Below are 19,706 nucleotides of genomic sequence, written 5' to 3'. Positions count from 1 at the left end.
TCACCCATTCCCTGGCCCAGAGTGACTCTAGTGGGCTGTGGATTATATAGCTTTGGCCAAACCATCCTCTACTTTGAAGTTTCTTTTGCCCCAAAGTCAATTCCTCATGGTCTGATCCAGTGAAGGGGGGACCCTAAATTGAATTGGTGAGGTCATTGGGACTAGAGATAACAGCTTTCTCCCTGACTGCCAAAATCAGTATTATTTCATCAGGTCTATAAGTATTCTTTCTAAAGATGGTGTCAGATAGAAATCCTAATTTATTAAAGATTCCACAGAAACCATTGATCTCCTTACTCTCACTAAAAGTAGATGAACTGTCTTGTGAGCAAGCTTGTCCTTTATAAAATATTTTCTAAAAGTCAAATTCAAAGAAAATACTACATAGTAGTCTTACATTTAAGTAAGAATGAAAAAAGTTGTATGGAAGAAAGACCAAGGAAACTTGGATCCTAGTTCTGGTTCCAACACTAAATATGCAATCCTGGGCAAGTTACTTGATTGTTAGCACCTCGGTTTTCTTATCTCCAAAGTGGGGGAAATACTACAAGGATTACTCACCTCCAAAGTGTTAGCTCAAAGAGGATGATGTATGTATGTGAAAACACTTTTTAAAGGATAAAACGTCATCGATGCGCAAAGTATCGCTGATATTATCTAAAGGTAAAAAATGTAAAGTATGATTGCCTGAAGCAGAGGATTTTAATTTTCTGTGTGTGTCATAGACTCCTTTGGTAGTATGCTGAATCCCTTTTCAGAAAAAAAAAGTTTTTAAGTGCATCAAATAAAATATATAGAATTATGAAATAAACAATTTATATTGAAATAGTTATTAAAATATTTTAAAAAAGAAAACAAGTTTATGGATCCCAGATTAAGAGCCCCTAACCTAAAGGTATAATTATCCTTTCCACATCTGTGGGGGTTAGGGATATAGCACCTCCATGATCTGGAAAATCCATTTAAAATTTTTTGGCCCTCTCTTTATACCAGAGAAGAAGTCCAATTTTTTTATGGGATGTTTACAATATCTTATTGCAAAATTTGGGTTAAGTATTTGGTCATAGGCTATATAATACAATGCAATACATATATTTTATGCATTTCTGAATTTCTAAACTTTTTCCGTATTGTCTGCTGGCCTTCATATGTCATTATGACTTCTTTAGAACTCCCAAGAAATTCCCACTTAATTTCTTATGTTGACTCTGACGTATCGAAACTGTGATGGGAAAAAATCATGATGTGGAAGGTATAATTGTAAAAGTATAGTGTAATTTTTTAATTTAGGAGAAGGTAACATAAAATAGTCTTTCTACCAAATGCACAATCTTAGTTATTGTGCCTACCTCCTCTACTGTGAAATTTTCTCCTCAATGTGTTTCTGTGTGGTCAAAGGGAGGTAGGACCAGGAATGTGCCCCACCCAGCTAGAGGACCACATATTCTCTTGTTATAGCATGGACCCATGCTCATGTGCAAACTCAGGCAGGTAACACTGTCAAGGGGTGTGGCCATCAAACCAAGCACGTGGAAGTCAATGCCAAAGGCTGCCAGGAAAGATTGCACAGCTTCCAAGAAAAATTCAGATCCTTCTCAACTCAAAACAAAGCAATTTGAGCAGAGAGTCCAGGAGGAGAGAAGAAGGAGGAGTTTTGTCTGCTGTGTGTCCTGGAGCTCACCTTGCCTGAACTTTGCCAAGGGCAGAAAGGAGAGGCAGATTTACTAAGGCCTCTTGGGCATGATGATGGGCTGGGTTTGGCACTTGCTGCAATCATTGGCTTCAGATGGCAAGTCTGTGACTGAATGAGAAATATTCGGTCTGGAAATAGATGACATTGTTCTGTTCTCATTAAAAATCATGTCATTATCAGTGTTCAGTAATATAGTTTTATGGCCACAGTGATTCATGCAGACTTTTTAAGGGAAAAAAAAAAGACTACAAAAATGCAGAAGCCTGTTGAAATGGACTTTTATGCAAGTTTTTGGCCTTTTGACTCTGAAGGCATAACCAAGGATTAAAATAATATATATTGGTATTTTTAGAAAAGGAAATAGGATGTCTTTTTCTTTGTTTTCTTTTGAGGTAATCGGGCTTAAGTGACTTGCCCAAGGTCACACAGCTAGTATCTGAGACTAGACTGGAACTCAGGTCTTCCTGCCTCCAATGCTCTATCCACTGTACGTAGAAAGTTTCTTTTTTTTTTAATTCTCGGATTTAATTTCTATTTTTGATATTTATTTAGAGCCACCTTTGTGTCTTCTATTGTGCTCTAAGCACCTTTACAGAATAAAGAGAAATACATGATGTGGCCCCTGGGAGCTGACATCCTGACAATATCATTGTAATTTATTTACTGGTAAATGACTTGCATTTTGATAGAATGAAGAGTTCCAAGAATTTAATTCCTATGTCCTATTTTTTTTTCATAGGAATGGCATCTCTCATTTACTTAAAAGGAAAGGTGGCTCTTCTCATTTACATGCAATTTGAAAACTATGAGGAAGGAGGAAGTTTGGCACTGACAGAATTCTGGAGCTAGACTTGTCTTCCAGTCTCTGATCTGCGACTTACTGTTTTTGTGACCTTGGGTAAGTCAAGTCACCTTTTTTTGTCCTAATTTCCTCACCTGTAAAAGAGGGAGCTTAACTTTGATGGTTTCTGAGGTTCCTATCAGCTCTGAATCTACGAGCAGTGCTATCGAGGATAATTCAATGCAATTTAGCCATCCTCAGTGATGTGCCGTATATGTGCAGTGTGAAGTGCCAGAAATTCCAAAGGTGAAATAAAATACCACCTCTGCCCTCTAGGGTCTTTAAGCTAACAAAGGGGAAAGAGATATGCACATACATGTGATACAACTTGGATTAAGGTCAGTGCAAAGGAGAGGTCTAAGGTGGTGTGAAGATTCACAAAAGTTAAAGGCTCTTTCTTCATTGGTGAGGATAGGAGATGGGGGCAAGATTCAGATGAGAAGAGAGGGTGATACCTGTGCTGGTTGGCAGGAAGGGAGAGATTTCACTGTTGCTGTTGTTCATTCATGTCTAACTCTGTGACTCCATTTAGGGTTTTCTTGACAAAGCTACTGGAGTGGTTTGTCATTTCCTATTTCACCTCCTTTTACAGGAGGCAACCAAAGTTAAGTGACTTGCCCAGGGTCACACAGCTGGTGTCTGAGGCCAGATTTGAACTCAGAAAGAGGAGTCTTCCTGACTTCAGGCCCAGCATTTTATTCACTTGTCAGGGATGAAAAAGTCCAGTATAATTAAAAGCATGGAGATGAAGAGGATAGGAAGGCATTGAGGAAAGGTGAGTTCTCCCATTTGTCTGGAGTATAGGGTGCTTGAAGGTGGCATTAGAATGAGACATGAGGTATCCAGATTGTGGAGAACGTGTTTTCGGCTGTGAAGCAATGGGGACCCACTACAAATCTTTGTGCAAGGTCTGGATTTAACTAGGGAAGTGCATTGGGAAATTATGCGGGCATCATATTTTGCAAAAGATTGTGAGAAGACATGTGAGGTCATAGGCTCATAAATCTCAGTCTAGAAGGGGCCTTTGAGTTCATCTAGTTCTTTCTGCAAGAGAGCATGCTTTTAAATCATCCCAGAGATCTGGGTAAGCATCCTACTTTTACAAATAACCTTAGAAAAAGATCTTTCTATGTGGTTCTATGAACAGCATAACTTTGTATAAAATTTTCAGAGACATACAGCCATGACACCTTCAAGCAAAGATTTAGGGCTGGGGGCGGCCAGGTGGTGCAGTGAATAGAGCACTGGTCCTGGAGTCAGGAGGACCTGAGTTCAAATCTGGCCTCAGACACTTAACACACTAGCTGTGAGACTTTGTGCAAGTCACTTAACTGCAATTGCCCTTCAAAAAGCAAAAAAAAAAAAAAAAAAGGCTTGAAGGGATCTTAAAGGCATTAGTCTAATCCATTTATTTTGCTGATGAAGGACTAAGGTTCAGAGAGGCTAAGGGACCTGCCCAAGCTGTCACAGGTAGTAAGTGGCTGATCTGGGGTTTTAGCCCAGGTCCTTTTGACTTGAAAGGCAACACTCTCTCCAATGCATTCAACCTGAGTTGTAGAAATACTCACATCATTTCTAAAATTTTATGATGTTCTGCCTTGACATTGATAGCTGCGGCACTGATGTCTGGATTTTGTTTCTTTTTATTCAGCAAAAAAGCAACTAGAGAGGAAGATTTCTCCACTTTTCCACTCAGAGAATCTAGGCAGTGCAGTAGATAGAGTGCCAAGCCTGGAATCAGGAAGACTCATCCTCCTGAGTTCAGATCCAACCTCAGACGCTTACTTGCTACATGACCCCCCGCAAATCACTTAACTCTGGTTGCCTCAGTGCCTCATCTATGAAATAAACCGGAGAAGGAAATGGCAAATCATTTCAGTATTTCTGCCAAGAAAACCTCAGTTGAGGTCTCAAAAAGTTGGCCATCACTGAGCCCCTCTCTCACCTAGAATGGGTGACGAAGGGCTCTGTAGATAAGTATAAAACCAAAAATTGAGAATTCAGAGCCGCAGGCCCGGATATTTGTAGGCTACTGCCTTTCAAAGCTTTCCTCAAAATGCTTAAGTGTGTTTTGCTCCTAGCAGTACCACAAACTTGGGCTATGGCGAGGCTGTTGTCTTTAGTATCTTCTAAAGTATACAGAGAGCCCAGCCCTGAGCTTATAATTGCTTGGTACGCATTGGTCTATTGGCAAATTGATTTAGATGCTTCCTCCAATATCCTTTCCCCTCCCACTCTCTACACTCCTAGCTAAGGAACTCTACCCCTAAACAATCTCAGACAGATAGAAATCTCTTAATTCCTGAAAGGTCCACACAGAAAAAAAAGTTTCTGTCTTGGAGGTACAGAGTCCGCTGCCCTTCAAACAGAAGCCTATTCTTCCCGTCTGACTGAAATTTTGCTTGTTGCAATTGAGGCCCAAAATATTTACTCTTTTATGAACAGGGAAAGTGTTTGAAAACAAGTTTGTAATAAGAGTATCAGCATTTGTTGTTCAGCTGTGTCTGACTCTTTGCGACCCCATTTGAGGTTTTCTTAGCAAAATTGCTGGAATGGTTTGCCATTTCCTTCTCCAGCTCATTTTACAAATAGGGAAACTGGCAACCAGGGTTAAGTGACTTGCCCAGGGTCACACAACTAGTAAATGTCTGAGGCCAGGTTTGAACTCAGGAAGATGATTCTTCCTGACTCTAGGCCTAGCGCTCTGTGCACTATGATGCCACCTAACCGATATATACTACATGTAGAGACAGCTATGTAGTGCAGTGGATAGCATGCCAGGGCCTGGAGTCAGGAAGACCTGAATTCAATTTTCTTGTCTGGGAATTCAGGAATAGGGAGGTGCACTAGGCTTTTTGGTGCCTGGAGGAGGCTTCTCATGCCACACCCCTGCCTTCTTCTGTGGAAGAGCCTCTGACACTGACTAGCTGTGGTGGTGGTGGTGATGATGGTGATGATGATGATGATGATGATGATGATGATGATGATGGTGATGGTGGTGGTGATGATGGTGATGGTAATGATGATGATGATGGTGATGATGGTTGTGATGATGATGGTGATGATGATGGTGGTGGTGATGATGATGATGATGATTTAGGGGCAGCTAGGTGGGGAAGTGGATAGAGCTTTGGGTCTGAAGTCAAGAAGACTCATCTTCCTGAGTTCAAATCTGGCCTCAGACACTTACTAGTAGTGTGCCCCTGGGCAAGTCATTTAACCCTATTTGCCTTAGTTTCTTCATCTGTAAAATAAGCTGGAGAAGGAAATGGCAAACCACTCCAGTATTTTTGCCAAGAAAACCCCAAATGGGTCATGAAGAGTTGGACATGACTGAAACAACTCAACAACAGTAACAAGAAGTTAGAGCAATGGAGAAAGGAGACAGTGGCATAATGCCCTGGTGTGGAGAAAGCTGGAATCACTGAGGCTTGGGGTCAAGGTCTGCTACTGAGATGCAGGCTGAGTGACCCTGGGCCAGACTCTCATCCCCTGGGTGCTCTGGGTGATTCCTTAAGAGTAGAAGTGGAGACCAGAACTACAGGATTTTCATCAGTAGAGGGAGTTTCTCACCTGGGGGTTCCTACTCCACTGAATTCACAGATCTGGCCAAAAAATAAGCAAACACATCATTAGGGAGGATTCCTAAATAGTAAAGAGCCAGCCCCAAATGATCTTAATAGCTTCTGGCTCCTTTTAAAAATAGAACTTTGGGGCAAAGGAGGCATTTCTCCCATGGAGGGTGGGAAGGTGACAAAGGCCATGAGCCTGGGATCCTTGTGTTCTGAGAGATCTTTTAATATCCTTTGGGCAGCAGCCAAAGTCCTTGTAGTGGAAAGTCCCAGAGTGTTTCTCTGGCTGCCAATGTTGGGTTTATTCTGACTTTTTTTTGTCTTTTGAAACTTAGAATTGAAAATTGTCAAAATTAGACAGGATCTTGGATGTCACTGAGTCCAACCCTCTCATTTTATAGCTGAAGGACACGGGAGGCCCATAGAGTTTGAGCCACTTTTCCAAGGCCAGGCAGCTCCTGAGTCACAAGGCCTGGGTCAGAGCCCAACTGTCCCAATCTAATGCCCTTTCCAATAAACCAGGATATATATGGGGACTGTATTTGTGCTTAACATTGGCAGCACATGGTAAACCAAGGAATAATGATGCCTTGAATCAGCTGACTACAATGCAGTCTCTTTTGTGGTTTAATGGATAGAATGCTGGGCCTGGAGTCAGCGAAGACCTGAGTTCAAATCCTTCGATGTTTATTTGTCATGTGACTCTGGGAAAGTCTCAGCATCAATATTCTTGTTTGTAAAATGGAGCTAATAATAATTGTCATATGTAACTCTCAGGGCTTTTGTGAGGCTCAAATGATATAATGTTACCTAAAGAGTTTTGCAAATTTTAAAGTACTGTATATGTTATTTTATAGTCATTTTCTATCATGTCTGACTCTTTGTGACCCCATTTGGGTTGGTTTTTGGTTTTTGTCTTTTTTGGCAAAGATACTGGAGTGGTTTCCCATTTCTTTCTCCAACTCATTTTACAGATGAGGAAACTGAGGCCAACGGGGTTAAGTGACTTATCCAAGGTCACACAGCTAGTAAGTTTTTGAGGCTGAATTTGAATTCAGGAAGATGCACATTCCTAATTCCTGGACTGACATTTTATCTAATATATGTTTATATATACCCAATATAACAACAATAATACTATCTAATACTTATATAGTGCTATAAGATTTTCAAAACACTTTTTATATGTAAACTCATTTGATCTTCACAATTCTTCTATAGACAAGCAAATTGAGGCACAGGATGGTTAAGTGACTTGCCCAGAGTCACACAGCTAGTAAGTGTCTGGGGCTGAATTTGAACTCAGGAAGATGAGTCTTCCTGATTCTAAGAATAATGTTCTCTCTACTGGGCCACCTAGCTGCCCTGTACACATACATAACATATGCAGCACATAGGCACACATAGTTATGTACTATATACTGTAGGTATATATATATATATATATATATATATGTGGGTATGCCACATATTTACATATGTGAAAATTATACAAATATATGTATTCACGCAAGTATTTTGCTTGTCTATGCACATACTTTTAATTCCAGAGAATTCTGCTCTTATGTCTTACAGGTTTTCATTTAATACAAAAGGTTTTTGTATTGTAATAAATCAAAGTAAAAGGTCTCCAGTTATGAAATAATTCATCTTTTTTCTAATCTTGATAGGGGTAAATGCATGCCTTGCCCAGGCTCTTTAGGCAGCCAAACTAAACCTTCGGTATGGTCATAGCATGCTAAATTTAGGGATGGGAGGAATCTTACCAGGCATCTGATTCAATCTCCTAATTTTACAGATGAGAAAACCAAGTCTCAGAGAAGATAAAAGCAGAGTAAGGCTCTGAGCTGAGGTCCTGTGCCCTCCAGAGCAGGCTCCTTCTTCTTTTATGCCTCTGAGTACCCCACAGACTCATTTCCTTGGGCCATCCTGACCACTGCTAACCTATTCCAGTTACTTGCATTATTATTTTCTATATTAAGTACTTCTGAAACTCTATTAAGTCAAAATTAATTCTTATTGCTATTGTTGGTGTTCAGTCATTTCACTTGTGTCCAAACTTCATGGCCCTATTTGGGGTTTTCTTGGTGGACATACTGGAGTGGTTTGCCAGTTCCTTCTCCCACCCATTTTATAGATGAGGAAACTGAAGCCAACAGGGTTAAGTGACTTTCCCAAGGTCACACAGCTAGTAAGTGTCTGAGGCTATATTTGAACTCAAGTCTTCCAGACTCCAGGTCTGAAGTTCTATTCTCTGCACAGCCCAGCTGCCCTAGATTTTATTATGTTATGTTAGAAAAAGTAGAGACTGTTCAAATTTTCAAAATTTCAGGGCAGTTTTGGATTAGGATTTCTGCCAGTTTCCATAATATTTATCTGACCATAAGCCTCACATTGTGAAGGATATCTTTCTAAACACTTCAGAGCTCCAGCCAATGCAAAGAACGATCATAACCTCAGATTGCTGCCAGGGAAGCCTGTCTAGTACATCTCAGCAGAAAAGTAAGTGGTGGCCTATGGATGTGAAATGAAGTGTTCGTTTTTATCGTGTGTCGATTTCTTTTTTTTTTTTTTTTTGATAGTAAGAAAATATATTTAAAACAAGAAAGTAGTAAAAACCAAGAGGGGAAGTTACACTGACGAATTTAGGTGATAGAACATAAGAGTGCAATGACTATGACTTCAGAAAGAGATATTATCTCAACTCAACCAAAGAGGGACTCATCTAACACAGGGAGGACTTCCCTCAGTGAACTCTGGGTGCGCAGGAGCTGAGAATCAAGGGACATAGTCAAGTAACACCTTTCTCCATATGCACGAGTTTCTGGAGGCTCCTATTAACCATTCAAAAAGGTGGAGACTTCTTTACCTCTTCTCCCTTCATGTCTTCCCATTTTTCTCTCTCCCTCCCTGTAGTCTTTCCATCAAGCTAAACCCATGTCTCCCTATATATGCACAGGCACCCAATATCATGGGTTCAAGAGATCTTTTCAACCAATGAGTAGTCACATCTCCCTATACATATTCAGGGTCACAAGGCTGTTGTTTGGAGATAAGGGTGTTATATAAACTTTAGTTGTTAACCAAAACATTTGTTAATTGAGTGACAGTCATCATTGCCTTCTTTTTTTATTATTATTACTTTTTAGCTTACATCATTCATTTCCACAAAATTTTGAGTTACAAGTTTTCTCCCCATTTTCCCCTACCCACCACTCCAAAACAGCAATCCCATTGAATATTCCCTCCCCCAATCTGCTCTCTCCCATATCTTCCCCCATACCCCTTTCAACTCTCCAGTAGGGCACAGTGGATCTCTATGCCCCAGTGCCTGTATATCTTATTTCCCAGTTACATGTAAAATATTAATACAATTTATTTTTCTTAACTGATCTTTCATCACAAGGGCAAGTTTTATAGGGGGAAGGGAATGTCATTGAAAGTGACAGGGATATGTTGAGAAGAAAAAGCTGGGAGAAAACATTTAAAATGTTTCGTTTTTTTTTTTTTTTAACCAAAATCAAGTCTCTGGGTAAAATTCTTTGGAATGATAACAAGAACATGTGTATAGAAAGTGAAAGGACTTTAGTAATCTCCTTTTTTAGATGAAGAAACTGAGACCCAGAAACTTGTCCAAAATAAATATGTATTATGTAAGCAGTGGCAAGGATCCAAACTTAGGTCCTCTGACTCAAAGGGCAGTGAAGTGGCACAGTGTGCTGGGCCCAGGACATCTCATCTTCATGAGTTCAAATCTGGCCTCAGACACTTAGAATCTGCATGGCCCTGGGCAACCCTGTCTGCCTCAGTTTCCTCATCTGTTAAATTAAGCTGGAGAAGGAAATGGCAAACCAGTTGTATCAACAATGCAATATTCACAATGCCTACAGTAACTATAAAAATGCTGATATGGTTATTAATCACAAAATATACCAGGCTCTCTACATGGAGGACAAAGCTAGAACTTTTATTCAAATACCAGAAAACTGAGTCCCAAAACCCGAAAGTCAAAGCCTGATATCACAGTAGTTATGAAGTTGGCACACGTAGTTAATGTAATAAGCACCCACATTCTTAAGCCTTCAAAACAGAACAAACTACCTCAGGCAAAGGTCCTCCTCCCCCCACTCATGGCAGCTGGTCAGCATCCTAGCAGCTTGTTTCCAGCATCTCCTGCCCCCTGGAGTTCTGGTCCCTGGCAGTCCTCAGCAGGAGTCCTTAACAGAAATTCAGGCTGGCTCAAAATAAGGAGTATGTGCTGCCGCTGATGCCACCGCCAGCGCTGCCACTACCACTGCCATTCCTGCCACGCTTCCAGTCACTGCATGCACTCTAGCTTGGCTCCTGCTTCCTCTTGCCCCACCCCTTCTTGCTACGTCAGCAAGTTCAAGGGGCCTGGAAGATCTTCAAATCCCATAACTATTACACCAGTCCAGTGTCCTTGCCAAGAAAACCCCAAATAAGGTCAGATGCAACTGACCATCAACAAAATTGACCCCAAATCCAGCACTTTCCCTAAGGAAATGTGATTGTTTTCACTTGTGCTTAACAGCTAACCCTAAGTGATCTCAAGTTATAAAAGTGTGAATTACCTGAGAATGTAGGAGGTAAATACACAGTCAGGCCCTGGAGGAGGTGACAGAAATCATTACTTTTCTGGGAAATGAGTATTTGATGTAGAAGCAATTAGAAGATTCTCATTTGCATAGGTCACAGGATTGGTTCCCATCCAGGCACCCTGGAGGTCACTGATGGGAACTTAGTGACTAATGGCCTTTCTGAATCACAAATGATTTCTTTTTATGATATAACAAAAACCTAGTGAAATGCTGTTGATCCAGACTATGAATTAGGAATTTGTGATCTTTTGAACAAAGACCAGGTTAAAGCTTCTCTGTATACTATGAGAAAATGGTTTTGTGTGGGCAATTAATGATAACAAACAAGATTTCAGGGGAAACATTTAAACTACTTAAGGAAACCAGCTTTTCAAGTGGCAGGAGAGGAGCCATTTACACATAAATAAGTAATATACTAAATGCAAAGCATTATTATCTCTTCATTAACATGGGTCCATTCCATACAGTTTTTTCAGAGTAGACCAGTATTAGTGTGGTTTGAGGGACTGTGTTTAAAAGTCACAGAGGTATATTTTGGACAATAGAATCCAAAGAATTTAGACCTGGAAATGACTTTAGAGAGGAAATCGAGTCCAACCCTTTAATAAATGTGAGGAAACCAAGGCAGAGAGGAGTTAAGTGACTTGCCCAAGGTCATACAATATGTTAATGGAGGACCCAAGACTACAATCTTGTCTATTCGTTTCTAGCCTATTCATGTTCCTCCACTGTACCATAAATTGATTTGTTAAGTACTTCTTTAAAATTTGTGAGGCAGTATGGTGTAATTGCCAGAGGTATGACCTCAGAATCAGGAAGACCTGAATTCATATTCCACATCTGACACAGACTGGCTGTGTGACCTTAGGAAAGTCACTTAACTGCTGTTAGCCTCAGGTTCTTCAGCTGTAAAATGGGGATACCAGCCAGGGTTGTAGTGAGGATGAAATGACATCATATTTGTAAAGCACTTTATACTGTGCCTAGCACATAGTAAGCACTCTATAAATACTAGAGAGAACCTGATGTCTGCCCTCTGTTCTCCCAGGAGACTCTCCAAGACTGAGTTCCTGACAAATAGCTGGGTGGATCTGGAGTGAGGCTGAACTGAGGCCAAATCCTCCTCAGTCTGGCATTGTGTGACCCTGCGCAAGTTACTAGCTCTCTCATGCTCAGTCCTCATCTGTGAAATGGGCATAAAAATAGTCCCTACTTCACAGAGTTGTTGGTGAAGATCATATGAGATAATCTGTGCAAAGTGTTTTGCAGATCTTAAAGTGCTATGTAAAGTTTTGCATCATTATCATCAGATACTATTTGTATCATCATTATCTACTATTGGAAGTGCCTAATACCAGTAAAATAGCAGATCTGGGGAGGGAAAAAAAAACAATTGCTGATAGTTTATCATTAGAACAGGCAGAAAACAGTTAAAGGCTTTTGATTTTTAGCACCAATTCAGGGACAGATTAATAATTTGCAAATTGAGTTTTCTACAATGGCATTTAACATTACTTAGATAAATGGCTAATGGAATAATTAAATATAATGGCTACTCCAAAATGGTGCTACATTACATCAGTGTGTTGCAGGGACAGAAGAGATCACATATATGGTGGTGGGATATACTACCTTAGGAGCAAAGCAGGTGTGACCTCGAAAGAGGTCTTGGCTAATCAGGCTTGGCAGTGCTCCTGTTAAGTTGCAGCATGAGTACAGTAGAAGGTAAACAGTTTAGGCCTCAGGAAAAATCCTGAAATTGTAGAAGTTTATTTTGGGTCCTCAGCCTCCCCTTTCTGTAATCCTGTCCAGCTTTCCCTGTCTCTCCCTTGGTGGTAACCCCTCTGTCTCAGAACCAGCCTGTTCGCCAACCTCTTCCTCCCCCTACCTCCTCCCCACCCCCACCCCTACCCCCAACTGGGAAGGTGAATATCTTCTGCCCTTGCTGATTGACACTGGAACAGAGTCCCTATTCACCTCTGCCAGCTATTTGCATTTTAAATACTTTATCTCCAATTGCAGAATGAAAAGCTTTGTCCTCCAAAGGGCATTTGAAAAATTAATAAGCAGGTGAGGAGATATTGGGGTTGGGACAGGCAGAGATGCTTTTCTCATTTGCCCCTGAAATCTCCCTGGGGCTACTTTAATGTCTAGTAAACAAAGGCAGATTTGGTCCTTTGAGGGGCTAGTCAGAAAAGCCTACAAGTCTCAATCAATAGCTTAGGTCCATCCCTTAAAAGATGGTTTCCCTGATGGTCCCTTTTTCTTTTAAAAGGAAATAGACTGCTCTGGGCCTGAGTGGGAAACCTGTTACCTCAAGGTCACATGTAGTCCTTTTGAGCCTCAGGTGTGGCCCTTTGATCTAATCCTAACTTAGTCAAAGGGACACGCTTGAGGACCTAGAGGGCCGCATGTGGTCTTGAGGCTGCAGGTTCCCCATCCCTGGCCCAGGGTCTGTAGAGGCTGCTAGAATTCTAGAGCTGCCCAGAGACTGAGAACTGGGCTTCCCTTCAGACCTACCTCCTTCCTTCTAACTTTCTTTTAATCAAATTTTCTTTATTTGATTGTGAACTTAACAACCTTCCACAAACACAAGTGTTTCATTATACAAAGAACTAAAAAAAAGATTATATAAGAAATTCTGAACTTCTTTTGCTTAGTTTGTTTCTAGCAAGAGTATGTTTGTGTGAATATATACACATATGTGTATATATGCATATGCATGAGATGTAGATGTGTATGTATCTATGTAGAGAGAGTAATTTTCTTACTACCTTGCTAAATCATATATAATGTACATACATACATACATAATATATGATTTATGTACATGTGCATACATATTTGTGTATACAAACATGTGTGTATAAATATAAATATATGTATGTGATTTAGCAAGATAGTAAGACAACTGCTCTATTTGTGTCCTCTTCTCTACCTTTTGGCTTTCTTTTGTGCGTTTAACATTTTATTGATATTATTAATACATTTTATTTGTTTGTGCATATCTATTAATACCCACCCTCCTATTCTCCCACACCCACCCTAAGCACTTCCTGGTAACAAATATGTTTAGTCCAGAAAAGCGAGACAATTCTCAAGATGACAGCAACATTGTGTAAGTAAACAAACTTAGAAAGGTGTCCCACTCCTGACTCCAGTTCTTCTAGTTACAGAGCTGCCTCCAAGTTCAGTTACTGGCCTTCCTCAAGCCCTTCTCTCTGCTGCCGGAGTTTGCATTAGACTGCATCCCTTTCTCCTTCTGCCTTTAGATGCTAGATGCTAGGTCTTCCGATCCCATTTCCAGGGAACACTCTCTCTTCTCCCTCTCCCTGTCCAGTATAAATCACGCTGCCACTCCCTGGGCAGTCCATCTACCTTTGGGGCCAATACCTCCCGTCGCCTGCAATGCTCTCATACCCAGGATACCTTGGGACTGGGTGGGGAAAGAGGAAGAGCAAAGGGGGCATTTGCAGAGCAGAGGAAAGGAGTCTTGCATTGAGATGGCGGTACCCAGGCTACGTAGAAGAGCCTCAGAGGATAACTGTGCCTTCTCAGGAATTAAGCCTAGGGCCCTTGCAGTAGTATTCTGACAATGGATATGCTCTCGATGCTCCTTTTGCCATGCTTGATATGCCTTTAAAATGTAACCCAATCAGGGCTGGATGACCACATTATCAGCTAAAATGCCCTCAGATTCTGAGGCTAAAGGTCAGGATTATGCATCTCTTGCAATCTGGTGAGAGGTCACACCACTACAAAAGAAATTAGCAGTGGGATCAAGACGCAGCAAAGGGGTGGCTAATCAGCCTCCCTTAGATCTTAAAATCTGGATAAGGCTGTAATTGAAAGTGAAAGATGGCATGTAACAAGGCACATTAAGGATTATGTACAGCATATAGATTATTACATGATCACTCATTGTCTCAGATCACTTGGAAATCAAGTGATTTTAGAATTTACCGTCATCCTCTCATCAAGCCCCCCAGTTATCTATTGGCCTCTAAATCACTCTTTTGGTGGTGAGTGACTCTCCTGGTCATACATCATCAATTTTCATGATCTCATCCTTACCTATCAGTGTATATGCATTCTCTTCTAGCCCTCTCCTCTTTTTGCCTTTTCTTGTGGCAGCACAAACTCAGAAAGCTGAGTACCAGCAAAGCCTCACCTCCTGGAGGTATGCTGTGGGTTTAAGAAAAAGCCATGTCTCAGCAGAGGTCAGTTACTGCCTTGCTCCACCAGAGAATTTATATGGTATGCCTGGTCCCAACAAGGCCAGTTTGTGTATGAGATGGTTTACACTTGGGGCTGAGCTGGCAGAGAGAAAGCAAATGGCAGAGATGATTTAGGGCCTGCCCAGATGCTCTGCTTGCACCCACGGACGAGAGGAGGCTGGAGAAGAGTGTATAGACAGCCTGGACACTGTGGCTTTTCTGTGGTTCTGTCTAGAAGGTGAAGAGAGGCACCCTCACAGAGCAAAAAATATAATGGTGCCGTTTCTGTTTGGAGGGTACAATAGCCTCCTTGGTCTGCCCAGAGGAACAAAATCTGAAGCCGTCATTTGAATTATGTGAAGCTGTCAGGGGCCAACACGGATGGAGTGCTAGGCTTGGAGTCAGAAAGATTTGTTACAATCTTGACTCAGACACAGACCCGGGGTAAACCATTTCACATTTCTCAGTTTCTTTATCTGGGAATGGGCATGAATGGGTAATAAGATGGGCATGAAGTACCTTTGCTGAGGATCAAATGAGCTAATGTATGTAATATTTTTTTTATCCAATTACATGTATTTTTTGACATTTGTTTTTTTTTTTTTTTAATTCTGATGAGATAGTGTATATAAAGCTTTCTATAAATGGCAGCTAGTTTGGATCCAAGAATTTTGGAATGTATCCATTGAGAGCTTAGAGAATACAAGGTTAATAATAGCAGGGTAACATTGATGAGCAAACACTCGCTCCCCCCCATTCCCAAACTATCCTTTTACTTCGCTCCCCTTCATGGGTTAGCTCATCATCTTAACAGTGTAAGAGATGACAAGACGCTTTAGTCTTGCACAATATGCACAATCCATCCATCTCCTCTGGCTTATGAGCACAGGAATAAAAACTACAAATTTAGATTTTATGTCAGGAAAAACAAAAACAAAACCTCCTGACAATCCAAAGTGCCTCCAAGTGTGATAGGCTGCCTCAGGGGGTGCTGGGTGCCCTGTCCTTGGAGGGTCTTCTAGCGGTCTGCACGGCGGCTTATCTGACATGTTATAGTATATATTCCTCTTTTGGAATGAGTGGCCAGAGATCTTCTTCCCAACTCCAAAATTCTGTATTTCTGTAATCTAGAGAATAGTAAAGGCATGTTAAAGACTCACTCATCACATGGATAGCATAAATTCAATTCCTGGACGATATTGAGTCTCAGCATGGGACCTTTGGAACACAGCTGAGTCTTTTTTGTTTCTTTTCTGATCCATGAACCAGGATTGCTGGCTGTATTTTGAGTCAGACTCTGCTGGAGGGAAATGCTTCCCCCTAAATTGGCATTAGCAAGATGAAGCTGAGGGGAAAGGCCTCAGGCCATTAAATGCACTAGGCTCAGCTCCCTGGCTTTTTCTTCTTCCAGTCCATTCAGAGCTCCACTGTAGTCTCTTCATGCTCCCTTCTCTCTTTTCACACCTTTAATGTGTTGTAGAGCCTAGCCAGGTCCCCCCTCCCCACCCCCCAGCAGATGCTCCAGAGAGGCTCCTTATCAACCAGGACAGAACCCAAAGCTAGAGGCAACTCACCAGAGGGAAGTGAAAGTGGAAAGCCTAGTAGAGTCTGGATCATGGAAGCATTAGGTAATCAACCAATGAATAATTCAAATATGGTTTTATAAAGATCAGTATTTAATTTCCATGACTTCCTGTTCCTTTAAAATGGCCCAGCACATTATAAAACTTGGCCCTGTGGATGGGGCTGACATTAGTCATATGAATTCTTTCTTGATTTTCTGTTCCAGTGGTAGGGCAGGCAGGGTAGATTCAGGGGCTGTTCAATGAAACAGTGTGTGTTGCACTCCTGCTATGTATGTGCCCAAGCGGCCCCATCCTTGGCTTTGTGGGTATGAATACATCCCTGCTCCCAGATCCATGAAGAGACTAGAGCTACCATGGCCATGGGTAATAGGACCTATTCACAGATCCCCTCTACTCCAGATACATTCTATTTCAAACCTACGTGATGAGAACTTCCTACTTTACCAGCCTACCTGAATCCTGGGGCTACTGTTGGGATATAGACCTGGGGAAATTTATGTCCATCCAACCAGAAGAGGTATGATTAGCCATAGCTGCCAATGCCAAGTGCCCTCTTCAGTTGTGTGCCTTTTGACTCCCAGAAAGACTTGCCATGGTTGTGCTTTTCTTGGCTTTGAAAATATCTTCTCTCACACATCTAATCAGAACTGTGTGCATCTTCTTGGGACCTATTCCCAGCTGGCTGTCTGTCGCTGGAAGGAGGTGATAAACTCATTCACAGTGAAATTCAAGGACAAAAAAAAGCTTTTGCATTATCCATCCTAGATGCATTTGCATTTAAATAGAGAGCTTTGTTTGAACTCAAAGGATCAACCTCTAATAATGGGAATTTTGGGCTCTGCTGAATGGTTGGGTTGGGGAAGATATTTGTTGGGGTGAAGGGTGGGGAAGGAGGGAGAGACTTCCTCAGTCCTCTTCTATCACAATATCTCACATTTCTATACTATCTTAATGCTGTGCTTTTCTCACCACAATCCTTGAGGACCTCACTCAAATCAAAGTCCACTGCCAAGTCATGTCATCATTTCCCTGATGCCATAGTCCTCTTTGAAAATGAAGAACAAATACAACTTAGATCGAGCTACCTGAATGGGAACCCAGCTAGCTGGATACCCTCTCCATCTCCCTCTCCTTTTCCTCTCCAAAGGAAGGTAAATTTTCATGACCAGAAGTTCCCCACTTAACTTGGGGTTACTGGATAGATTCCTTCCTTTCTTCCTTCCAGCAGGTGCTTAATAAATGCTTATTTTCTTCCTTTCCTCCCCCTCTTCCTTGACTATGGTTCAGAGATCTATCCACACCCAATTTCTGATCCTTTTTCCTTTTTTGTTGCTGCCACAGTATCTTGGTGCTCAGTTTAATATTCTTTTTTTGTTTTGTTTTTTGCTTGGGGGGCAAAGGGGAGGAAGACAAGGCAATTGGGGTTAAGTGACTTGCCCAAGGTCACACAGTTCTTAAGTGTTAAGTGTCTGAGGTTGGATTTGAACTCAGGTTCTCTTGATTCCAGGGTTGGTGCTCTCTTCACTGTACCACCTAGCCGCCTCTCAGTTTAACATTCTTGCCCTTTTTTTTTTCATTCTTTTCTTGTTGCCAGACCACCTCTGTATTTTTTTTTTTTAGGTTTTATTCACAAGTGAAAAGAATACCATACAGATAATTCTTTAGGGGAAAGATTATATCAGTTTTTGGTTTCTGTGTTCTCAGCACAAAGCACAGTGTATGGTTCATAATAGAAGTTAAATAAATGTTTGTTGACTCAATAAATAATCAACAATGAAACATTTAGTAAGTCCCTAGCATGTGCCAGGCATTGTACTAAGTTCTGGGCATACATAAAGAGATAAGAAACAGTCCCTACCTGCAGGGAGAGAAGTATTAAGATAGGGCTGTGGGGGCAGAATTGAGGTGATAGAATGAGAGCTAAAGTTTTAACCTGACTCTCCAAATACACCCCTTCCACAACTACCCAGAAAAGGCACCAAACACAAATTCTGAGTGGGAAGGTCAAGAAAAAAGTGACAATGAGTTCTTTATCCAGCCCACAGCAGCTTAAGAAGACAGAAAAGATGTCTGTAGACACTACGTTGGGAGCTGGTCAGGAACTCAGCATTGTTGTTCTTTGTGCTTTGTTTTTGAAGAGGAACAAGGACATCAAAAAGGTGATGTCTTAACTTACAAATAAATTGTAATTAAGTGAGGCAGAGCTGTGCAAAGTCATCAGCCCTACTCTCTCCTCCAGAGTCATCTGAATCCAGTAGCAAGATGGAAGCAGCATGGAAGTGTTAGGTTAAAGCAGCAGGCATCAGTGGCAGTGGCAAGCAACAGCCAGAGCACCCAAGGATAATGGGCAGAAATTGTCCTGGAGGACCTCCGTATGAGCACTGAGAGCAGCAGCTCTGTTACCCCTTATGCAGTTCTGGGCACAATCCCAGGGCAGAGAGGAGCAAAGAACAAATTTCAGAAACATAGCAGTGTGGCCCTGAGCCCAAAGATAGAATGGGGGCTTATTTCTAACCTTTAGTCCCGCAGGTGGAATAAACCAAGTCTGGAGACCAAAACCAAGAGGAGCCAGTAGTTCAGTCACTGAACCTTACAAATTCCCAGCAAGTTAACTGTGACTGAGTCTAGCAGCAGTCTATGGAAACTTGACCACAAGCAAGTCAACATATTCAAACTGGGTCAGGAATTTGAGGAGCAAACCAAGAAGGCAGTGAATAGACCTCTCCTAAATCACAACACTTTGGAAGCACTGAAAACTTATAGGCCCTCAGAATGAGCTATGAAGATAGCAGAAGGACATAAAAGACAGAAGTTCAAGTGAATCATCTACCCCAGAGATGAGGAGGATCCAATAAAATGTAAAGTTCAAAGTTAGGAAATAGACTAGATAAATGAACAAAGATCCTGACCATAAAAAATCAAAATGGTCAGGGTGGCCAGGTGGCACAGTGAGTAAGAGCACCTGCCTTAGAGTCAGGATGACCTGAGATCGAATCTGGGCTCAGATACTTAGCACCACACCCAGAAATAACAGATGGTGTAACCTTGAGCAAGTTACTTAACCCCAATTGCTTAAAAAAAAAATCAAAATGGTGACACCAACACAGAAGAAGAGAATGACTTGAAAACATCTATAAGCAAATCCTTAAATAAAAACACAACTTGGACAGCAGTCAAT

At 41.4% G+C, this 19,706-nt stretch overlaps 1 long non-coding RNA gene across 2 annotated transcripts in view; it reads left to right on the top strand.

Annotated features, from left to right (window-relative positions):
• The window catches only part of LOC138167232 (uncharacterized), an 84,215-nt gene that overhangs the window by 50,707 nt on the left and 13,802 nt on the right, over positions 1-19,706 (top strand). Inside the window, exon 3 of one of the 2 annotated variants that reach the window (XR_011169832.1) lies at positions 2,433-2,591. The exons of the other annotated variant lie outside the window; for it this stretch is intronic. This is a non-coding gene — a long non-coding RNA (uncharacterized lncRNA). The remainder of the gene's footprint in view (positions 1-2,432; positions 2,592-19,706) is intronic. 2 annotated transcript variants of the gene reach the window in all.

This window comes from Petaurus breviceps, unplaced genomic scaffold (assembly GCF_028583685.1).
Source record: "Petaurus breviceps papuanus isolate PSGF00001 unplaced genomic scaffold, PetGlider_PUasm1.0 229, whole genome shotgun sequence".
NCBI classification, from domain to species: Eukaryota; Metazoa; Chordata; class Mammalia; order Diprotodontia; family Petauridae; genus Petaurus; species Petaurus breviceps.
The sequence above is the reverse complement of the archived record's forward strand: the minus strand, read 5'-3'. Positions and strand labels throughout refer to the sequence as shown.